The sequence below is a fragment of the Castor canadensis genome, chromosome 14 (assembly GCF_047511655.1).
Source record: "Castor canadensis chromosome 14, mCasCan1.hap1v2, whole genome shotgun sequence".
Classification (NCBI taxonomy): Eukaryota; Metazoa; Chordata; class Mammalia; order Rodentia; family Castoridae; genus Castor; species Castor canadensis.
Genome location: NC_133399.1, coordinates 26,019,625 through 26,036,966, shown reverse-complemented (window position 1 = coordinate 26,036,966; position 17,342 = coordinate 26,019,625). Strand labels below are relative to the sequence as shown.

Sequence of the window (17,342 nt, the reverse complement as noted above, 5' to 3'; positions counted from 1 at the left end):
TCTAGTTTTATAGGCATGAACTACTGCACTCAGCAGCAATCTTTAAAATTTTAGTACACCTGATTTCACACTTGATTCTCTTTTTTCACTTCCCTGTGACTTCCTCCACAGCTCACTCTAGTCCAGGCTGCCACCTTCTCCACCCTGGACTGGTGCAATGGTCTACATGGGTTTCCTGCTTCCTTTCCTTCCTGCCAGCCTTCTCTGCACTCCACAGCCAGAGCAGCCATGGATTCTCCTGATTGAGGCCCTTCAACTCCTTCCCACTGTGCTCCTGTACAAGCTGAAGATCCTCACCACAGCCCACAAGGACCTCCCCCTCTTAGCCTCGTAGGTCTTTTTCTGCCCCCATACTTTTCTCCTTCAAGGTTCTGGCACATCCTGTTTCCTCTACCTAATACCCTCCTCCCTGTTCTTGCCCATTTTGTTAGCTTATTGTTACTATAACAAAACACTTGAGACAATCAACTTAGGAAGAGAAAAGGTGTATTTTGGATCACAGTTTGCAGGTTGCAGTCCATGACTGAGCGGACCCATTGCTTTTGGGTTTGTGCTGGGGCCACACATCATGGTGAAAGCACGTGGCAGAGCAAAACCACTTACATCATGAATCAGGGAGCAAAAGAGAGGAGGAGGAAGGAGCTGGGGAATTCCACAATTCCTTTCAAGGCCCTTTCACAAGACACTCCCCCCCCCCCCCCGCCCCGGTCAAAGGTTCCACTACCTCCCCAGAGTGTCACTGTGAGATGGAAGCCATGAGTACATGGGGCTTTGGGGGCATTGAACATATAAACCACAGACCCTTTGGGTCTTGGCATAAATATATCCCCTTTAGAGAATGGCTTAGTTTATTTTCTGTTGCTATACCAAAATGCCCAGAGCTGGGTATGTTATAAAGAAAAAGAGGTTAGTTAGCTAACAGTTTTGGAAGCTGAAAGCCTCAAGTTGGAGTGTCTGATTGAGTCTGATTAGTTTGGCCACAGTCTTGTTTTTTTTTTTTTTTTTTTGCAGTACTGGGGTTTGAACTCACCTTGGGCCACTCTGTCAGCCCTTTTTTTGTGGTGAGTTTTTTCAAGATTGGGTCTTGTGGAACTATTTGCCTGGGCTGGCTTTCAACTGTGATCCTCCTGAGTAACATGAGCCATTGGTGTCTGGCCAAGTCTTGCTCTTTTTATTTAAGTTCTATGGGAACTTACTAGGGTCCCATGAAAACTACATTAATCCCTTCTGAGGGGAGTGCCCCAATGACCTTATTACCACACACTAGGTCCCACCTCTTAATGATTCAGTCACCTTAACATCACCACACAGTGGACCAAGTTTCCAACACATGAACTTTTGTGGTACTCTCTCAACTCATATGCAAACTAGAGCACAGCCAAGTACAGTGGTATGTACCTATAATCCTATAATTCTAGCACTTGGGCTCCTTGGCTGAAGTAGGAGGATTTGAGTTTGAGATCAGCCTGGGCTACATCAGGAGACCTTGTCTCAAAAACCAAGTCAAACAACAACAGAAACCACACCACCACAGGGAGGTCTGCGCAGGAGTCAATCTGAGGAAGGCCATGGCCTGTGATCTCATTCCACCATGGGCTTCTCTTGGCACTCGTGTGTACTAGAGCTGTTAGCATGAGAGGCCATCACCCAGTTACATGGAGCATCCATGTGGCAGCAACCTTGCCCCCTTGGTGCCTCACTGTAGGTCTGTTCATTAGCTCAGTGTTTATTAGTGTGTCAAGGAAGTTGAAGAAATACTTTTTTTAGCTGGGTGTCAGGGGCTCATGCCTGTAATCTTAGCTACTTGGGAGGCTGAGATCAGGAGGATTGAGGTTTGAAGCCAGCCCTGGTCAAACAGTTAGTTTTATTTATTTACTTTTTGCAGTACTGGGGTTTGAACTCAGGGTCTACACCTTGAACTATTCCACCAGCCCTATTTTTGTGATTTTGTTTTTTTTGAGATAGAGTCTTGTGAACTATTTTCTGGGGCTAACTTCAAACCGAGATCCTCCTGATTTCTGCCTCCTGAGTAGCTGGGATTACAGGTGAGCCACCAGTGTCTGGCTCTGATCAAATAGTTTTTGAGACCCCTTTTCAAAAATACCCATCAGAAAAAAGGTCTGGTGGAGTGGCTCAAGAGGTAGAGTGCTGAGTTCAAACTCTGGTACTGCCAAAAAAGAAATACAATTTTTAAAATTATTTTTTGTTGTGGGTACTGTGGGTACTGGGGTTTGAATCCAGGACCTTTAGCTTGTTAGGCAGGGGCTCTACTATTTAGCCAAAACTCCAGGCCTTTTTTGCTTTAGTTAATTTTCTGAAGGGGTGTCGTGCTTTTTTGTCTGGTAGGGGATGGGATAACCCCAATCCTCCCATTTTAGCCTTGCACATAGCTGGGATTATAGGCATGGACCACCCTATCACACTTGCATGTTGGGGGTTCTCGATAACTCTTTGTACCCTGGCTGGCCTCTGTGATCCTCCCAATCTCTACCTCCCAAGTAGATGAGATTAAAGGCATGAGTCACCACACCCAGTCTAAAAAATACTTGAGAAAACTGAGGTGCAGACCCCACTTGCCCACTTACTCAATACTAAGGTTCAGAGAGCTACAAGGTGGCCTACTCTCATAGAATCCTCATTATCAGCTGGGGGCCGGTAGCTCACACCTGTAATCCCAGCTACTCAGGAGGGAGAGATCAAGAGGATTCCAGCTCAAAGCCAGCCTGGGCAGATAGCTCCGTGAGACCCTGTCTTGAAAAACCCTTCATGAAAATAAGGCTGGTGGAGTGGCTCAAGGTGAAGGCCCTGAGTTCTAGCACCAGTACTGTAAAATAAATAAATAAATAAATAAATAAATCCTCATTAACAACCCTCGTAAGTGGGTGAGTTTATTCTTTTCATCTTACAGATTTACAGGTGGAAAATGAGGCACAGACTCACTTTCAGAAGGTTGAAGCCTGGCATCGCCTGGCTGATTACAATGAAAGTTTTTTTTGGCTAGTACTGGGATTGAACCTACTTTTCACTTGAGTTATGCCCCCAACACTTTTGTTTATATTTTGCTTTTGAGATAGGGTTTTGCTAACTTTGGTCAGGCTGGCCTTGAACTCACAATCCTCCTGCTCCTAGCTCCTCTCAGGTAGCTAGGATAATAGGCATGAGCCACCTGGGTCCAGGTACAGTGCTCTTTTTTTTTTTTTTTTCCAGTACTGGGGTTTCAACTCAGGACTTCACAATTACAAAGCAGGTGCTGTACCCCTTGAACCACACCTCCAATCTATTTTGCTCTGGTTATTTTGGAGATGGGTTCTAGGAAACTATTTGCTGAGGCTTGCCTTAAACTACAATTCTTCTGATCTCAGCCTCCCAAATATCTAGGATTACAGGCATGAACCACCAGCACCTGGCCATATTCATTTTTTTTTTTTTTCAGTACTGGGTTTAACTTAGGGCCTTCACTTGGAGCCACTCCACCAGCCCTTGTGATGGGTATTTTTGAGATAGTGTCTCTAGAACTGTTTCCCCGGGGCTGGCTTTGAACTGTGATCCTCCTGATTTCTGCCTTCTGAGTAGCTCGGATTATAGGCATGAGCCACAGGTGCCTGGCTATAGTGCTTTTCTTAAGTGCACTCATCAGGCAACTCAACCTGTCTCTTGATTTTGCAGTAGTTTTTGATTTACTTATTTATACAGGGTCCTGTTATGTAGCTCAGGCTGGACTGGAAGTCGTGATCCTCCTGCTTAACTTTCTGAGTGCTAGGATTGCAGTCATTCTCTACCATATCTTCCTTCAACAGTTTTTTTTTTTTTTTTTTTTTTTTTAATACGTAGTCTGTGGCCAAGGAGGGCACTGTGGTGGTGCCTGATGACTAAAATTTGCAGTATTTGGGGTTAGGGGTGTAGCTCAGTGATACAGAGCTTTCCTAGTATGTGTGAAGCCCTGGGTTCGATTCTCGGCATTGAAAAAAAATTGGTAGTATCTTTGCCACTTAAACTGGGGTGAGGGGAACATACCTTTTTAACAGCGGTTACTCGGGAATGCGAAAAGAGGAGGCAGTGATCAACAAGGAGACAAGGAGTCGATGGCAAGTCAGCACAAGGGAAGCAGGGGTTAGGGACAGTCGGGCTATAAGGACTTGTCTTTGGGGAGTGCTTGTTCTAGTCGGGGACCCAATATTTTAAAAGCATAAAGTCCTACAGCCTTGGTTCTTCACACTTGAATGAGGATGTCTCTCTCCGCTTGCGTGTCTCTACTCACGTGTCTTCTTACAGCGAGCCCTTCCCTGGCAGCCTTATTTAAAATTCCCATCTCAAATTCCAGAGTCTCCACCTCACACGCTGTGCATTTTTCTTATTTATTTTGCTTCTCATAGATCGTGAGCTCGAAGCAGGTGGGACACAGTAGCAGGTCAATAAATACTTGCTAAGATAAATAATGGCACTCAGCAGGTTCTGCAGAGAAGACGGCCAAGGCAAGGCCCCGCCGCCCCAGGCCATGGATCAAAACGGTTCCCAGCCCGCCTTTGGCCAGCGGGTCGACTCTGGTTCTGGCCCAGTCTCTCAGCCTCACGCACGGCCCCGCGTGTTCATTTCCGAGCCTCAAGGCTTCTCTGCCATCATTTCCAGCAGATAGCAGGACCTCCTAGGCCCCCTCCCCCTCTTCCCTGGAGCCGCCGCAGTGGCACCCATTCTGCGCATGCGCGGCTGCGTGTGTACGCGCTGCGTGCGGAGGACGAACACACCAATGCGCAAGCGCAGGGCCGTCTGGACACAAACGGGGGCAAGGCGCGTCGGGTGCTCGTGCTCCCTCTGGGTCCCGCCCACTTCTCCCCACCCGTGGGCCGGACGTGCACGCACGCGGGGAGCGGAAGGGCGGACAGGCGCGCGCACGAGGTCGGACGGGTGGCGGAAGCTGAAGAGGCCACTGGTGGTGGAAAGGGAGGAGGCGAGTGCGCGCGCAGCGGGGGCGCGGGCGGCGTGTGTTGGGGGGGCGGTCGAGGCGGGCGGGCGCGCGCGAGGCTTTTAGCTCGGCGGCGGCGACGGCTTCTTTGTTTCGTGAGGAGAGGCGAGACGCCCACTCTATCCCCGACCCCGCGTGGAGGGTTGGGGTGGCGCCGGGAAAGCGACAGGGCTGGCAGCCCCAGGTAAGGAACGCGAGCCGCAGGGGGAGCGTGGCGCGGAGCTTGGGAGGACGGTTTGAATGGAGCCGGGGCGCCGAGGGGGGAGGGGGCCGCCGGCGCCCAGAGTGGGGCTGGGGTACGGCGGCGCCCGAGGGTCAAGAAGTCCGGCCCGCAGCCGCGCGCTCGCGGGGAAGGCCCCACTAGTGCGAGGCCTCGACACCTACAGTATCAGCGGGCCAGCGGGGTCAGGTACCGGGCCGCGTGGAGATCGCGAGTCACCCCGCGCGCGCTCTCGCTGGAGTCCCCGGACAAAGCTCTCCCCCTCCGCGGTCCAGGGGCTCGGATCTCTAGTTGTGATCTCAGTGGCCGCGACTTGCAACAATGGCCAGGCGTCGGGGCTTTTCTGGCTACGTAGTGAAGGGTCCCAACCTAATGTTGCATTTTTGGTGAGGCTGCTGTTGGGGCTCGGTAGTAAAAACCTCAGATGTGTCCAGCGTGGCTTGGACACAGTCATTAGTAGCCCCTTTGGGTCACCAGGCTTCAGATTTTATTTTAGAAAAATTGTGACTTTAAAATGTCCAGAAGAGAGAGGGTGGGCAGCAAGTGGGGGAGGGCGACTGTTTGCTCTTGAAAGCATTGCTTTTCTTTTTCTTTTGCGTCCTTTTTCCTTCCTCCCAGTTGATTTTCTAGATTAAGAATTTTATTTAAAACGTAGTTTTAGGCGAGTGTTTTGTGCCCGTCATAAGACACTAGTCTTGGATTCTGCCCCTCCCCTCCCCATTGATTCCGTAGGGAAAGTAGAAAAGGAATGAGAACCCAGAGCCACCTTCCAGGAAACAAGTTTTCAGTTTAACTTGACAGAGTAGCTTCAAGTTTGATTCCTGACGCTGGCTGTCACTTAGCTGTGTGACCTTAGGCAAGTGGCTTAATCTCTGAACCTTTCCACACTTGTGAAAGGGGACTAACCTCACCAATGGAGTGGAAAGTGGGCGGGATGTTTCCTGTCAAGCGGGAAGCACTATTGTTAATTGACTGGTCCATCATCTCCTTCCTTGTCAACTAAGGTGGGAATCCATCTGGAGTTTTGCCAGTCTGCTAAGGCACAGGCTGTAAATGTGGGAACAATACTCCTTTGGCCTGCCCACCCCCTTTTTTTTTTTTGAGAGTGGGAGGGTCGCTGCTGAGGATGGAACCCCCAGCCTCACACATGTTGGCAAGCACTCTACTACTGAGCTACACCTTCAGCCCCCATATAATTTTTTAATTTAATTAACTTACTTATTGGCACTGGGATTGAAGTCAGGGCCTCATGCTCTTTAGGCAGGCGCTCCACCCCTTGAGCCCATTCCATCAGCCTTTTGTGTGTGTATGTGTGTTGGCTATTTTTGAGATAGGGTGTCCCGAACTATTTGCCCAGGTTGCCCTAGAACCTCTGTCCTCCCTCTGCCTCCCAAGTAGCTAGGATTACAGATTACGGGCGTGAGCCATCAGCACCTGGCTTATTTATTTATTTATTTTATTTTTGCGGTAGTGGGGATAGAACCCTGCCCCTCATGCATGCTAGGTAAGCGCTCTAACTCGAGCCCCCTGCCCCCCCATTTAATCCGCACAGCCCACACTGTGAAAGGGACACAGTGAATGTACAGGGAAGGCTGCATGGAGGAGGAAGCCTTTACTTAAAACCAGGGAGGATGATCTGACTTGGATTCCCCCACCCCCATGCTGGGGATGGAACCCATGGCCTCGCATTTGCTAGGCAAGCACTCTACCACTAAGCTACAACCCCAGGCTTGTGTTTCAACTTTCTCTGACCACCTTAGACCACTCTTTGTTCCCCTCTGCTACACTCCTTTGCCGTGGTGGCTTTTCCATGTAGCTGTCAGCCCTAATGCCATCAGATCAGGGGCTGTGTCTGCCTGGTTTGCTGCAGATTACCCCAGGCCTGGCAAACATTTGTGGAGTGAGTGAGGAGGGTCCTTACAAGGACTGTCCAAACATTTGTGTGAAGTACTTGGCACAGGATTGTAAGCAGTAAGTGTTCCTTGCTGTTGTTGCCCTTTGAACTCTTCAGGCCATTGTTTCCCAAGCCCAAGTTGTCCCTGCTTCTCCTAATGAAGTGTGGGGTGGCGGTGAGGGATGCCACTTCAGGAATCAGACCACTTCAGTTTACACCCAACTTCCTAAGTCCTAGCTTGAACTCCTGCAAGGCACTGAGTGGTAGGCCAGTGAAATAGGTATGAGCAGTGGCAGTGAGGGTTGAATGAGATGACATGGAAGGGTGGCACATAGTGAGCACTCCATTGGTTAGAGTTAGTATTGTTTATCTTTATTTTTTGTGGTACTACACATGGAACCCAGGGTTTGCACGTGCTAGGTAAGTGCTCTACCATGAGCTACTCCCCATGACCCTTGTTTCATAATTTTATTTTTAGACAGCGTTTTCCTACATACCCCAGGTGTCAAACTTTTTGATCCTCCCTCTTCAGCCTCCCTGGTAGCTGAGATTATAGGCATGTACCACCACATTCAGCCTATTTAATTTAGTTTAACTTTTTTTTTTTTTTTTTTGGGGCAATGCCAGGGATTGAACCCAGGAACTACTGAGTACACTTCCAGCCTAAATCAGTTATCCCAGGCTTGATATATTTTCTGGCTATATATATTTACTAATTTTATTTTTTAATTTTTTTGGTGGTACTGGGATTTGAAGTCAAGACCTCACACTTGCTAGGCAGGTGTTCTACTACTTGAGCCACTCTGCCAGTCCTCTAATTTTCTTTAAAATCAATACTTACCTAGTTAGGAATTAATGTTCTTTCATGTGCCACCTAAAATCATTTGGAGTCCAGTGTTCTTTTTTTTTTTTTAGTCTGAAGTTTGAACTGAGGGCTTCAAGCTTGCAGAGAAGGCACTCTGTCACTTGAGTCACATCTCCAGTCCTGCTCTGGTTATCTTGGAGATGGGATCTTGAGAACTGTTTGCCTGGGTTAGCTTTGAACCTGGATCCTCCCAATCTCAGCCTCCCAAGTAGCTGAGCCACTGGCACCCCACTGGAGTCCAGTTTTGAGCAGGCAGGTAACATCATCAGAGCTGTGGTGTTAATGAAAGGCCCTAGCATGTATATTATATATAATATGTATAAGTAATGTGTATTTACAGATTATTTGCATACTTTTGCCACTTTATGCCCCTCAAAACTTTGGGAGAATCCTGGACCAACTCCATGTCTTGGATTTTATCAGATGTGGAAGAACAGGAAGGAGTAGTTGTTTTGGGTGAATGATTGGTTTCTTCAAGTCCAGAGATATTTCTTTCACCAGGGGCTTTCAAGTTAATTGCCTGGGTTAAACTCCTGGCCCTTTTTTTTTTTTTTTTTTGCAGTATTGGGGCTTGAACTCAGGGCCTTCACCTTGAACCACTCCCCCAGTCCTATTTTTGTGAAGAGTTTTTCCAGATGTGCTCTCACAGAACTATTTGCCTGGTCTGGCTTCTAAATGTGATCCTCCTGATCTCTGCCTTCTGAGTAGCTAGGATTACAGGCATGAACCACTGGCACCTGGCTTGACTCCTGGCTTTGTCACGTTCCCCCTTGGTGTCTTGGAGAAATGGGGATGACAGTGCCTGCACATACTCAGTCCTCAGTAATGCCAGCCTTTTTTGGCTCCAGTCACTGGGGCTGCCATAGCACAGAGGGAGTCATTCACATTGACTAAAGGCAGACCACATCATGAATGGTTCCCTGAAATAGTGCAAGAAATGACACAGCCACGCACTCCTTATTTACCTCTTGAACAAACATGCATTGAGTGGCTGCCCAGGCCCTGTTGGGGAGCTGGGATTCAATGAGGAGCAGGCTGACAGGGTTCTGTCCTCTTCTGCTCACATGCAGCTGCTTATTTGCAAAGGTATCAACTTGTGAGATGGTCGCAAAGACTAAACAACAGCAGAATGACAACTGTAAACTGCTTAGGACAGTGCCTGGCACGTTACGCTAAACAATTGACCATAGACTGGGGTGTGTGGGGGCGGCTCAGTAGTAGAGTGCTGACCTAGCATTCCTGAGACCCTGGGTTCCATTCTCAGCACTGCAAAACAATATGAAAGGAAGCACAAGACCTGAATTCAAACCCCAGCACAGCAACCCCCCACCCCCAACCAAACCAAAAAAACAAAAAAAAGGAGAGTACAGCATTCTGGTGGGGTGAGGTGGATGGTACATTTTGCCTCATTGTAATGGTTCTGTGTTTGCAAGGTGATTACCCAGGAACCAACTTCTCTATTTTGTCCTTAATATTTAAAAAATTATCCTTTTTAAATTTTACCATAAGGCCTTAGAGGGGAAAGAGTTTTTGTTTTTTCTTTTGACAGTGCTGGGGTTTGAACTCAGGGTCTCAGGCTTGCTAGGCAGGCACACTTACCACTTGAGCCATTCTGCTCGTATTGGGTATTTTTGAGATAGGGTCTCAGGAACTATTTGCCCGGGCTAGCTTTGAACCTAAATCCTTTGGATCTCTGCCTCTTGAGTAGCTAGTATTATAGGCGTGAGCAACCATTACCTGGCTAAGAGGAAGGAATGTGTTTTGTGATGTGGCTTTTTTTTTTTTTTTTTTTATAGAAATGACCCAAACATTGTATGCACATATGTGGTGTGGCTTTTTAAAGGTACCAGACTTTTTTTTTTGTTTGGCGTTTTTATTTATTTATTTGTTTGTTTTTTTGAGGTACTGGGGCTTGAACTCAGGGCCTTCACCTTGAGGTGCTCCACCAGCCCTATTTTTATGAAGGGTTTTTCGAGACAAGGTCTTGCGGAACTATTTGCCCAGCCTGGCTTCAAGCGCGATCCTCTTGATCTCTGCCTCCTGAGTAGGTAGGATTACAGGCGTGACCCACTGACGCCTGGCTATTTTTGAGGCAGGGTCTAGTATGTAACCCTGGCTGGCTGCAAACTCCTGATCTTCCTGTCTCACCTTCCCAAGTGCTGGGATCACAATTGTGTGCCACCACACCCAGCTTAAATTTTGGTTTTTCATTTTACATATTTCCTCATAACTTATAACTTGAGAGAGTGTTGATGTTTTTTATTATTGTTCTTGTTCAAACCTCGATCCTCCTGATCTCTGCCTCCTGAGTAGCTAGGATTACAGGCGTGTGCCACTGGCCACTAGTGCCTGGCTTGGTTAGTATTCGAATTTACTATTATTATTGTTTTGCTAGGGGTACATTGTGATATTTACAAAAGTTATTACAATATGTCATGGTTGAATTTATCCATCCCCCATCATTACTTAGCATTCTTGAGGCCCATGCCCAGCAAACTACCCCTCACCCCAAATCAAAATGAAGGGGAAGTAGAAAGATTGGGTTGGGCTATTGGGGAGGGAGGGATGAATGAATGAGAGAGCAAGTCAGAACTGAGACAGAGGTCAGATTGAGCTGCAGTTCTGCTATCCTACAGCAGCCATCCCTAAGAGGAAGTGTTAGTGATTTGTGTCTTTCCTGTGAACTGTTTGCTGTGGTTAGGAATTTTTTAGGATCTGGGTTTGCTGGGCATGTGATCTAGGACCTCCACTCCTCTTCCACTCCTTTTTGCTAGGGGAGGGCAGCACAGGTGTGGCTGGCTCTGTTGAGATTGAATTTCACTGGGCATTGTGAAGGGAGGGGATGTATTGATTTCCCCACGGGGAAGGAGGAACTTTTCTTAGAGATAGACTGGTGAAAGCCAGCCTTTGAGAGTTTGGTGGCAGGTTGAGGCACTGGCCTGTAATCCTAGCACTCAAGGAGGTGGAATAGGCAAGGCAGGATCAGGAGTTTGAGGCTAGCCTGAACTATATAGCCAGGCCCTGTCTCAAAAGAGAAAGAGGGAGAGGGAAAGAAGGAAGAAGGAAAGGAGAGAAGAAAGAAAAGAAAGGTGGGCTGTCATTCTAGCTACTCAGGAGGCAGAGATCAGAAGGGTGTGGTTCGAGGCCAGCTTGGCAAACAGTTTGAGAAACCCTATCTCGAAAACACCCAACACAAAAGAGGGCTGGTGGAGTGACTCAAGTGGTTAGAGCATCTGCCTAGCAAGCGTGAGGCAGAGTCCAAACTCTAATACCACCAAAAAAAAAAAAAAAAAAAAAAAAAAAGAAGAAGAAGAAAGAAAGAAAGAAAGAGATGAATGTTAGCAGACCCAAGTTGGCCCTGACCCTTTCTTGTCCTCAGCTTTGGGCTGGTTTCTAGAGCTTTGCCTTGGGACTGACTCTGCTTAACTTGCTAAGGGGGCATGGCTTCAGTTTTGCAGGCAGACGCTTGTCATGAAGAACAATGTGGGTTTTGCTCCATGTGTTCACCAGCTGCACATGTGATAAAAGGAGGATGGGCCTGTGTTTAACAATGAGGGATTTAAAAGATTTGTCAGTTGTAAGTTGTTTGTTAGCTGGTCATGCCCCACTGGCACAGGAATCAGGTGGCTGCATGACAGTTGCTGCCTCACCTGTGACAGTGGAAGACCTCAGAGGGACTCTGATGAGCTCCATCCTGGCTTGCTCTTCAGAGCCCTAGGAAAGTGGCAGGGCTTATGGTCTTTTTGTGCCCTAAGGTTGAACCTGGCTTCATGACAGCCAGATATGATGTGCTGCTGGTCACAGCCTGACTGCTGGGGCACTGGGGTTGCCACCTGGAGCATGGCCTAGCGGGCCTGCCTGTTGATGGGTTCTCTTTGCTTCCACTTTCCACTCTTCAGTGATTTCCCCTTGTCCCTTTTGGTTCTCAGCTTGAGTTGGTCACTCAGGTCCTGCAGTTGGGTGGACTTGAGGCAGAGCTCTACCTCAAGGCAAATGACTTAACCTCTTGGTGGAGCAAAATTCCTCTGTTCCTCCCAAGTCTCCCTGTAAACAGCCATTTGCAGTCCTTAGTCCTAAACCAATGCCTGTGCTTCAGGGCTTAGTCAGCCCTTTTATATTTGTTTGTTTGTTTATTTATTTTCAGCTGGGGTCTCTTTGGGTTGTCCAGGCTGCCCTAAGACTCCTGGACTCCAGGGATGCTCCTGGCCTTAGCCTTCCAAATAGCTGGGATGGTGGGTGCACATCACCAGGCTGGGTTGCCTTTATATATATATAAAGGCATATATATATATTTTTTTATTTCTTCCTTCAGTTCTGTCAGTGTTGGCTCAGATATTTGAGTACTCTGATAGTAATTGCATATATATTATATTTTTCTTTTTTTGGCTGTACTCAGTTTTGAACTCAGGGCCTGTGCTTGCTAGGCAGGCTCTGTACTACTTGATCCATACTGTCAGTCCTTTTTGCTTTACTTATTTTTTGAATGGTTCTCAAGTTTATGTTCAGGATAGCCCACTGTCCTGTCCCGCTATATACATGCTTGCTGTGTAGCTGGGATGACTGCTCCGTTACACCACGTCTTTTTTTACTGGTTGAAATGGGGGTCTCTTGAACTTTGTGCTCTTGCTAGCATCAAACTGTGATCCTGCCAATCTTCCCCCTCCCAAGTAGCTAGGATTACAGGCATGAACCATCAGGCCTGGCTTGACTTTTCATACGTCTTTTTTTTTTTTTTTTTTTTGTGCTACTCGGGTTTGAACTCAGGGCCTCACGCTTGCTAGGCAGATGCTGTAGACCACTTGAGCAACTCTACCAGCCCTTTTTTCTGATGGATTTTTTTCAAGATAGGGCTTCACAAACTATTTGCCTGGGCTGGCTTCAAACCTCTATCTTGCTGATCTTTACCTCCTGAGTAGCTAGGATTACAGATGTGAGCCACTGGCTCCTGGCTGCTGAGTTTTTATATTTCTAATGGCAGGGCTAGCTGTGGCCCTGATGGGCACCTTGGCCACCCTTGACTTCTTTTCTCACCCTCACATCTGTTCCCTCAAAATATCAAATAGTCTTCTAAAGCTATCGTCAGACTGTGTCCCTCCTGCTGAAGACATTGCAGTGGCTTCCCATAGCACCAGGAGCACCTAGACTCCTGTCTCCTCACTGAGGCCTTCAGAGCCTGTGACCTCTTACCCTCTGTGGTATAATTCTTTTGTTTTTCCTTTGGTGCTGGGGATGAAATCCAGGACCTGCAATATGTTAGGCAAGCGCCCCACGCTGAGCCATGCCCTCAGCCAGTGTGGTATTATGTGCAGTATTGGGTTTTTTTTTCTTTTTGGTGGTGGTACCAAGGTTTGAGCTCAGGGCCTCATGCTTTCTGGGCAGGTGCTCTACTGCTTGAGCTACTGCACCAGCCCTATTTTGTGTTGGGTATTTTCGAGATACGGTGTCATGAACTGTTTGCCCAGGCTGGCTTTGAACCACAGTTCTCGTGATCTCTGCCTCCTGAGTAGCTAGGATTACAGGTGTAATCCGCTGATGCCTGGCCAGCATTGGATTTTTGTGTCTTCCCCATAGGAGTGACAGGAGAGTCTTTTGTTACTCAGATTGGACCCTTCTGGAGTTCTGTGCCAAAGAGGTGACTAACCCAGGTTGGGTTGTTACCTGGGAGACCAAGTGATTAAAGAGAGAGTGGCGTGTCTAGGGAGAGTGTGGAAGTGCCCTTTGCCACCTCCCCTGTGCCTGGTCCCATGTGTCTTTTCCATGTGTTTCTGAATTATATCCTTTATAATAAACCAGTAGTTGTTAGTAAATTGCTTCATCCATTCTGTGAGCCACTTCACCTGATTAACTGGTTATTAAATGAGGAGGGGTTGTGGGAAACCCCAGCATAGCTGGTCAGTCAGATGTACCAGGGCTGGACTTGAGATTGGCATCTGAAGTGGTGGAGTCTTGTGGGACTGAGCCCTAAACTTGTAGGATCTGATGCTGACCTCAGGCATATAGAGCCAGAATTGAACAGTTAGGACCTTGGCTGGTGTTCAGAGAATTGGAAAATTGCTTGTTGTAGGAGAAACTCCCATAAGACAACTGTAGTTTTATTGGAGTTGGTATCAATGTTGTGTGAGTGTAGAGAAATGAAGTATTTTCCACCCGCTCTGCGTTAGCCAGCCCCACTGACTTGCTGTGCCTTGGAATGTGTCTAGCATAGTCCCACCTAGGGCCTTTGCACTTGCTGTTCCCTCTGTCCATAGATGGCCACATGGCTCCCATTTCCCTTCGGATGTCTACAAAGACATCACCCTGTCACTGAGACTGCCCTGGCCACTATGTTTGGAAGCGCCTCCCATCTGTTAACCTGCTTGATTTTTTTTGTTTTGATTTTTGTTTGAGGTAGGCTCTCACTTTGTGTTCAGTCTAGCCTGGAACTCACAGTCTTCCTGATTGAGCCTTCACTGTGCTGAGGTTATTTTTTTCATAGCACTTCCACCTCCATGTGACATTGTGTGACATCTGTTTTTGTGCTTCTCTGTCATTTGTTTGTCTCTTACGTCAGGTGGGAATTTTGCTCTCTGCTAGTCACCTGCTTAGCACGGTTGGTGCTTGATGGGTATTTGCTCATTACTAAGCCCTCTGCTGGGGTGGCTGGGAGGGCCTGAATGAGACTTGATAGGTATCAGTCTGCATCTCTGCCTTCTCTAGGCCACTGTTCGTCTTTTTGTGCCCCTGTTTTGGGGGAGTTCCCTTCTGACCTCACTCACTGTGCGTGGTGTGTTTAGTATACAAGCAGTCAGCACAATAGATCCAGTGTGAGATCTAGTGCAGCTTGTGCAGCCTTAAGAAAAGTAACAGAGGCCACTGGTGTTTCACAGAGAGTGGGAGGCAGGCCACATTTGTGAAGCCTGTGTGTGCTGGGTCACATTGTGACTGTGGGGCATGGTCATAGGTGTGAAGCCACCCATCCAGTGCTAGAGAGGCTACAGACCCCATCTCCCTGCTGTCTTCAGAGGAAGCCATCTGGATATCCTAGGACCCCTGGCTTGTCTGAAGTGGGTTAAGTGAGTGAAAATCAAAAGTGGGCACTCCGTTAAAGAAAGTAATACGTAGTTACCAGTGCTGAAAGTAATCTCTGGGAACAGTTGGCATGTCTGCTGTACAGGAAGCCCTGAGGAGACCATTCTGTCTTCATGATGTGATTCTTTTATTTTTATTTATTTTTGGTGGGACTGGGGTTTGAACTCAGGGCTTTGTGTTCACTTGAGCTACTCCTCCATGATGTGATTCTTTTAGGTTCTGAAATGCATTCCCTTTTAATGTTTTTAAACATTAGCAGAGTTTTTGCTACTTAATTACATTGCAAGGGAAATGCCACAGGGTAGTCAGTATTGGAAAAGTGCAGTTATTTTCAGGAAGGAGCTATTGATTTTGTGGTACTGGGGTTTGAATTCAGGGCCTACCCCTTGACCACTCCACCAGCCCTTTTTTGTGATGGGTTTTTTCTAGATGGGGTCTCACATACCATTAGCTTGGTCTCGCTTCGAACCTCAGTCCTCCTGATCTCTTGTCTCCTGAGTAAGTAGCTTTACAGTTGCCCAGCTAAAGAATCATTTCTGAATGTTCCCTAAGATCACAGAAACCTCACTTAAAACATTTTGGGGTTCCCAGGTAAGCATCCCATGCCATCAGTTCAGACGGGGAGATTTTTCATAGGAAAGTATAAATGGGACTGGTGTGATGGACCCCCTGTTGTGTTGTCCTCCTCAAGCACCCTGCCTTTACCAACTACTGCCATTGTATTTGCTCTGTTTGTCCAGGATAAATTTCTCCAAGCACCAAAAGCAAAGCAGATACTCTGGGGCCAAGCTGAAATACAATGCTGGTTTGCAAAATGGAAAAGAAATTTTCCCAGCAAGCATATTTTAGCGAGTTCTGATGGCCTGTTGGCAGCCTGCCAGTGGTAGGCACCATGGTTCTTTTTTATTGACAAGGCAAGAGCAAAGGTGGTATGAGAGCAAATGGGACTGCTCCTTTTCAAGCAGTCTGGTTGCAGGGTCCAGTGCCTGGCAGATGATTCTGTTTTAAACAGTAAGTTTGATGAAGTTGAAAGTAGATTGAGCCAGGCGCCAGTGACTCATGCCTGTAATCCTAGCTACTCAAGAGGCAGCAATCAGGAAGAGCCAGCCCAGGGCAGATAGGCGGTGAGACCCTATCTCGAAAAAAATCCATCACAAAAAAAAAGGACTGACAGAGTGGCTTAAGTGGTAGAGTGCCTGCCTAGCAAGTGTGAGGCCCTGAGTTCAAACCCCAATACCACAAAATTTTTTTTTAAATTTAAATATAGAAGTAATAGGTTTTTTCCTTTGTGGTGCTGGGGATAGAAGTCAGGCTTTTCCTGTGCTAGGCAAACACTCTACCACTTGCACCATGCCCCCAGCCTGGTAATAGGTGGTTGTTCTGAAAAATAAACAAGCAGAACCAAGACCAGCAGACATCTGTGATGTAGCAAGTGTAAGTTCTCCATCTCTTGCCTTCACAGAGAACTGCTGGCTGCTGCAGAGGCTGCTGGGTGCGTGCTTCCTCAGGGCTAGCTTCTGTGCGTGGATCACTGTGCATGTTATTGCTGTTTGCAAGGTGGGCTGCACACGCTGTACTTTGATGCCCACTTGATTTGTTCAGAAAATCCTTCCTGTTCTTGTGCACACAGCTGCCTGGTTTATTTTCAGTTGTGCTAGGACTTCCGCAGCTCGGGTTGTGTGCAGCACCTGGGCAATTGAGAGCTACTCAGAGAAATCGATGCAGTGTGGCTGCATCACTCCAGACCCTTGGCCCTGGAAACCTACGAGCTTGTTTTTATCTCAAGGCCTCTGGCTTACTTTTCAGTTTCTTGCTCCAGAGTCCTTTTACTTCCCATCACATGTTTTCTGGCTGCCTGCCCGGATTCCCAGGCTCTGCTCCCTCCTGGAGCCCTCAGACATGCCTCATCAAGGGCCACACTCATTTGGATTGGCTCCCAGACAGACACACCTTTGTCCCTTTGTCCTTTGCTTCTCTTACCTGTGAAGTGTGACCTCCTGGTTTATGATGAGTTACAGTAATGTGTAAAGTTGTGTCCAAAAAACTTACCATAGAGGGACTTGGAGTTCAGGCAGAACCAACAGAAGCCATCTGTAGCTCCAGAGTCTGCAGGGGTGACTTTGGGGACCCAAGAAATATCCTGGAAATACCAAGTCTTTAGTTTGGAAAGAGCAGGCAGTTTTCATGATGGGGAAGAAGGCATGGAGAGAGTGGAATTCCTCACCCTTGAGTAATCTGTTCTGCTCTCCTGGGTAGACAGTTTGCTAGAGCCCAGTGGCACCCAGTGCCGTAGTATCTTAGTCCATATTCTGTTACTATAAGTGAATAGCACAGT

At 47.5% G+C, this 17,342-nt stretch overlaps 1 protein-coding gene across 1 annotated transcript in view; it reads left to right on the top strand.

Moving 5' to 3' along the window:
• Window positions 1-4,973: 4,973 nt before the first annotated feature.
• The window catches only part of Smarca4 (SWI/SNF related BAF chromatin remodeling complex subunit ATPase 4), an 82,170-nt gene continuing 69,801 nt past the window's right edge, over window positions 4,974-17,342 (top strand). The window contains exon 1 of the mRNA XM_074054056.1: window positions 4,974-5,144. The gene's annotated coding sequence lies outside the window, so the exon portion shown is untranslated. The remainder of the gene's footprint in view (window positions 5,145-17,342) is intronic.